The sequence below is a fragment of the Octopus bimaculoides genome, chromosome 17, assembly GCF_001194135.2.
Source record: "Octopus bimaculoides isolate UCB-OBI-ISO-001 chromosome 17, ASM119413v2, whole genome shotgun sequence".
NCBI classification, from domain to species: Eukaryota; Metazoa; Mollusca; class Cephalopoda; order Octopoda; family Octopodidae; genus Octopus; species Octopus bimaculoides.
In genome coordinates, this window is record NC_068997.1 from 19580301 (window position 1) to 19585029 (window position 4729).

At 33.4% G+C, this 4729-nt stretch overlaps 1 long non-coding RNA gene across 1 annotated transcript; it reads right to left on the reverse strand.

The window, feature by feature from the left end:
• Positions 1–1028: 1028 nt before the first annotated feature.
• LOC128249680 (uncharacterized) lies at positions 1029–4619 on the reverse strand. The gene is made up of 2 exons (XR_008265794.1): positions 4560–4619; positions 1029–1319 (listed from the first exon to the last, which is right to left on the reverse strand). It is a non-coding gene; the product is annotated as an uncharacterized LOC128249680 (long non-coding RNA).
• Positions 4620–4729: the final 110 nt, after the last annotated feature.

Consider the following 4729-nt stretch of genomic DNA (forward strand, 5'->3'; position numbering starts at 1 on the left):
ATATATATATATATATACACACACACACACACACACACACACACACACACACACACACACACACATGTATATATTATTATTATTATTGTAATTATCATTATTATTAAAAATAACATGGTGGCGAGCTGGCACAATCATTAGGATGCTGTGCAAAACACTTAGCTGCATCTTGCCTGTTTTTATGTTCTGAGTTGATGATATATATGGATTTACAAATACAATATCCCTACATTCACTCTCTATTTCCTATCTTATCTAAACTAACTATTGCTGTAACCACATCACCCCTAACATCTGGCCACTTAACTCCCCAGACTGTAACCCCCTTGAATATTATATGAGGGGTGCAGTTGAGCTAGAGACCAACAAAACTTCTTGTAACACCAAAGATGAACTGAAGGCAAAGACTATGGTGGGATTCATGAATTTAAACAAGGAGACTGTCCAGAAGAGTTACAGGAGATTCTGAAGTCATCTGGAGGCATTAGCTGAAGCCAATGGTGATTTTATTGACTAAATTTACTCCTTAGTATTTTAATATATTTTTATGTAATTTTAGTAAATATATCTGTTAGAATGAGATGTCGGTGTTATTTTCATTTTTGCGTAATTTAGATGACAGTTTATTCACCACACTCTGTATGTATATATATATATATATATATATATATATATATATATATACACACGTGTGTGTGTGTGTGTGCGTGCACACGCATGTGTGTTTGGATGTACATGTGTGTGTGCATGTGTGTATACACACATATCAGTTTCCATACAGTTTCAGTCTATCAAATTCACTCACAAGGGCATTAGTCAGTCCAGAGCTTATAGGGCTTCTGTAGAAGACACTTACCCAAAGTTCAACTCAATGGGGCTGACCCCTCAAACAACATGGTTGCAAAGTGGGTCTCTTAACCAACACATAACTTTCTCTTGTTTAGTTTAGCTTAGTTTAGTTTTTCTTCTTAAAGAATAATAATAATTTATTTGTAATCATTCGGTCAAAAGCAATGACAAAAGCTGCCTTTCTACAAGTTTTTATCCCTCATTTTATTATCTTTTGTATAAGTTACATAGCATTTTATGTTATTTCCTTTTGTTATTTCATTAGTTTTTACTTCCCTGTTATTGTCCTTCAAAAGCTGTCAGTGGTATTGATGTGACAGTCATTAAGAAAATATATTTCCAGTGCAGAGAGCAACAGCCTGCTTTACAACTTCCCTAACATTTTGAATAAGTGCGTAACAATTGCATTTCTACTGTTTAAAATGCATTAGCCAAGTTACTGGTATGATTGTGTGTTGTTTGCATTGTGACTACAAAAAGAAAAAAAAGAAAGAAAGAATTATAAGTAAATAACGAAAAAAAAAAACAAAGAAACAAAACATGATAGGCACAACTACAAAAAGAGAAAGAAAAAAAAGAATGCAATAATAGATAAATTCTATTAACGAAAACCTTAATCAATATTAGGGTTGAGCTGGAGATAAAATAATAATAATAATAATACAAAGAAGAAGAAGAGAGTGGGAGAAGTAGGGGAATAATGAAAATAGCAATGATGATGATGACTTACAACAATGATGATGAAGAAAAAGATGATGACAATGTCAAAGATGATGACGATGATGATGATGATTAAAATCGATAAAAGATCTTCTGATGAACCCATAAAAGACCCTCCCAAAGATAGAAGCTACCAATAAAATAACAACAACATTAAAAAAAATAGGGAAAATGCAAACCTTGCTATCATAAAACATGAAAACGGATACGAACATCAATATCACCAAGTTAACCCAACTAATACTTATAGTAGCCACAGTAATTACAAGAGAATGTGTACTCTTTCCACAAATATAGAAAGAGACTAGAAATTAAATGTAATGATCTCTCAATCCCGAATGAAAAGACATTTGTGAAAAAAAAATGGACTGACAAATAATACAGATACAAATTTTTTTTTTTAAATGAAAGTCATACTCAAAAATCAAAGAATGGCTTTAACAAGAGATCCTTAATAAAATGACAAAAAAAAACAAAAATTTTAACTTCATGGAAAGTGTCAGCAAATTTGAGAATAAAACAAAATGTTTGAATCCAGTTAAAACAATGTTTGCAGTGTGATTGCAAAGCAAGGCTTTAGTAGAAGATACTTGCTGTACATTGGGATTGAAATAGATTTCTTGGCTGCAAAGCAAAATTCTTGACCAAATGGTCATGTCTGCATCTAACATATTTTCAATGCTCCTTTGCAGGGTGTCCCAAAAGTCATTGATGGGTTTCAATTCTTAATAACTTCCTTAACTTTACAAATAAATGCAAGAAATTTTTATACGATATAAAGGATATAATGGAAATTAATATTCATGAGTCAAATTTTGCAACACCGCTACGTCGCATATGAAAAATGACATCGCTTAAATGGCAGCCATTTTCAGATTTGCATGCCTGTGTGCTTTCTAAAACTTGCCCATAACACCCTCAAGAGTTTCAGACCCTACTTCTCTGATTTCTCATTTGATGTTCTCTTTCAGTTGCACCAGGATCTCCGATTTGTTGATGTAAATCCTCTCTTTCTGGAGCCTGGGACAGCCTCCTAACTTGCCAGTCATCAGTCAAAACCATCCAACCCATGCTTCCATGGAAAGCGGATGTTAAGCAAAGATGATGTTGATGATGAAATTACTGCTCTAATTATTTAGCCTGCTCCATGTCAGACTGTTTAACCCATGCCAGCATCAAAAACGGATGTTAAATGATGATGATATACATATACATATTTGTAGGTTATGAGTGATAGTGGTGTCAATTAGACCTAGAGGTTTCAAGTAATGCTGAGTAAGTGCTATGGATAGACCATAGTTAAGCTCCAGGTTCGGTGATTATATGAATAAGGGGTCCAATGTAGGTCATATATCAGTGTGTGTATATAAAGATTTACTTTTCGTAATGAGATAAAAGAAACCAAGGCTGTGTACATTATAGAACATTTATAAATAGAGGGTCTTACAGCTGTTTCCAGGGTATTTATTATATCACTTCATCAGAGACGGTGTGAGAGGATGGTTAAGCAATACTTAGTTTAGATAAGATAGGAAATAGAGAGTGAATGTAGGGATATTGTATTTGTAAATCCATTGTTTAGGCAGAATGGTATACGTATAAGATTCGAATACCTTGTGAGTAAAATCCAATTGTCTTTACGATTGGTCATTGCCTTTGTAAATCCATTATTAAGATTCCAATACCCTTATGTATACCATTCTGCCTATACAATGGATTTACAAATACAATATCCCTACATTCACTCTCTATTTCCTATCTTAACTAAACTAACTATTGCTTAATCATCCTCTCACACCGTTTCCGATGAAGGGATATAATAAATATCCTGGAAACAGCTATAAGACCTTCTATTTATAAATGTTCTATATTATACACAGCCTTGGTTTTTTATCTGATTACGAAAAGTAAATCCTTATATACATATTTGTATATATATGATGGGCTTCTTTCAGTTTTTGTTTATCAAATCTACTCACAAAGATTTGATCAGCACAGGGTTATAGTAGAAGACACTTGCCCAACATGTCATGCAGTGGGACTGAACCTGGAACCAAGTGGTTGGGAAGCAAACTTCTTACCACACAGCCCCACCTGTAAACAGAGATCATATGTCCAGCTCAAATGAGGTTAATAAGGACACATACAACATACATATTGGTTCTCTGTTGGTTACAATGTCAAGGGTTCCTGTTGATCCAATCAAAGGAACAGCCTACTCGTGAAATTAACATGCAAGTGGCTGAGCACTCCACAGACACATGTACCCTTAAAGCAGTTCCCAAGGAGATTCGGTATAAAGCAGAATGTGACAAAGCTGGCCCCTTTGAATACAAGTGTTACTCACTTTTGCTAGCTGAGTGGACTGGTGCAATGTGAAATAAAGAGTCTTGCTCAAGGAGACAATGCACCACCAGGAATTGAACTCATGGCCATATGACTGTAAGCCAAATTCCCTAATCACTAAGCCTTCACACAACATATATACATATGCATGTACATACACATACAGAAATGCATTCATACACCCCCGTAAATTGCTATAAATATACCTACACGAACACATATACACCCACACAGTGTATACATAAATGTACAGGAAATAAAAGAATGTATTGAAAATACTCAAAATAGGAAATAGCAAAACAAAGTTTAAAATAAAAATAAATATAAATGATAAATAGCAACAAAACCATCATGAAAAATTTGCAAAAGACAATAATTTAGAATGAAGATAAAAATGTAATCAATGGAATTGATCGTGAGTGGGGAAAAGTTTAAGAAAAAGTTTTCAAATTCCTTCAATGTATACGAAAGATAGGATATACATACATGCATAGACACATACATATATACAGACATATACATGCATATATATATATATATATATATATATATATATACATGCACATAATGCATGTATATATACACACGTGTGTGTATGCATCATAAATATAGATATTTTATCTGATATATTGAATTCATATGACCTGCATTGAGTACTGTTTACAAAAGAGATTACTGTAGTTGTGTGGGAAGACCAGATGGTCTAAAATAGGCTGGTCAATAAATTTTCTTATCAATGTCATACAGTAATCATTGGTTAACTATTCTTTAAGTTACAGTAATCCATTTTATGAGGTCACTTGATCTGCAACCC